We start from the raw sequence: 1852 nt of genomic DNA, 5'->3' as shown, positions 1-1852 counted from the left end.
CAGGCGGCGGGGTTGGGGTCTGAGGTGGGTTGAGGGGTCTGCAAGCCCCGCGGAGCCCTCGTTTCTTTGGTATAGCTATAAATATATGTTTAAATGTGCATGTGAGTAGCTTATGTGTTTCTGTGTCCTCAACGTCTTTGTGTCTGGGGTTGGGCTTCCCCTCAGGGTGTCCAAGGCCCCATCTCTGGAGCGTGTTACCCCCTCATGTGTCCCTCACGTGCTCAACGTGCCTATTTTTGCCTCAAAAAGTGCCAGTTTTGAGGTAAATGTGAAATCCTGGGGTCTCTTTCATTTCTGGCGTTCCTCTGGGATGTTTTCTCGTGGGGCTTGAAAACACTGAAATCTAGATAATGTCCTTAATATTCTTACAATACAATTACAGTAATCCCTTCAGCTTAGTTTTTCCACACTTAAATCCTCCACATCATTTGTAAAGATGGGGGTGCATGTTCTCACATCAGTTCTGAGCTCACTGTAAAAAGATGATCAAAAATTTAATGGTGAATTACTGTTAAGTACTTGATGCTGGTCTTCATGGATTTAAGTGTCCATAGGAATGTATGTTTTTAAATAATTTTATTCAAAGTTTTTTAATAAATACTTTTTCCTGCGGGCTTTTTCCAGCTGGGAACACAGAAATTAAACAGCTCTGCAGAGGAGAGTTTACATTTTTCAGCTCTGTTTTTACACAAGTGGTTCAAAGTCAGCAGGCTGGGTCGTTTCTGGAGGTTCCAGAAGAGCCACGCTCCCTTTTCATAACAGAGTGCAGATTTTTTTCCAATATTTGCCTCTTTTTTTGGGGGCACCTTTCACGTGCTGCCCCAGCCACGTACCTTCCCCCCAGCACTCAGGACAGTTTTGGGATGCTTCACATGACTTCACCCCAGTCAAACCCAAAAAAAGCACATTCAAGAAGACAAACCAATTGTTCACTCTCCCAGAAAAGAATCTTGGGGGGTGGGAAAAAATGCTTAAAAGCCAAAAATTATTCAGGGTTGTGGGTTTTCTTTCCCCATCCTGACATGATGCTCAGAAATAAACCTCAGCCCATGGAGAGGGCAGGTGAAACCCCCCCAGAGGACAAGGCAAGGCTTCCCCTTGAGTAAATGCAGCATTTTTTGTTGTTATTTTTAAAAGGATTGATTAAGCAGGTGGGGAAGCAGAAACTTTTTCATTTTGAGGCAAGATCCAACTAAATTCTCCATCTTATCTTTCAGCTCAGCTGCTGGAACCCACCCGGACCCCACGATGTACTCAGCCTCTGTCCTTCTCAGGAGTCAGACCTGGGCTGAAGCACGTAAGGCAGAAAAAAAGGGAGAGGAAAAAAAAGCACATTTTGGGCAGTGAACATCCAGCTTTGACCCTGCCAAGCAAAGCTGGAACATTTCCATGTGTATTTACCCTCCTGGCTATAATTTCTCCTGCTTGGGCTCAAGCTATGAGGCTCAAAGTGATGATTTCTCTCAAGAAAAAGGTCTGTGCTCATGTCCCGGGCACGTCCCTGCCTTTTCCACCTTGCATTCCCCAGGGAAAGGTTAAGGAGGGAAGCAGTTTTTGGGGAAACTGGGCCAGGGGAGCGTAGAGGGACCCTGAGAGAGGAGCAAGGACGATGCTTTCTGCAAAACAAAGACAATTCCCACCAGTCCTGCGCCGCTCCCTTTCCACAAATGAGCTTCTTAAAAAAGCAGCCAAGAAATGAGCTCCAAACGCTCATCCCAGAGCACAGGGACACCCACGGTCACCCAGCCACAGGCTGTGGGGTGATGGCAGAACCCCCCCACTGGCATGGGGCAACGGGGTGGCTGTTTTTGCCCCTTCCCCTCCTATTTGCCCCCTCCCCCCCAAGGCTCTC

Source organism: Merops nubicus, unplaced genomic scaffold, assembly GCF_000691845.1.
Source record: "Merops nubicus isolate BGI_N331 unplaced genomic scaffold, ASM69184v1 scaffold4089, whole genome shotgun sequence".
Lineage (NCBI taxonomy): Eukaryota > Metazoa > Chordata > Aves > Coraciiformes > Meropidae > Merops > Merops nubicus.
This window is presented reverse-complemented; position numbering follows the sequence as displayed.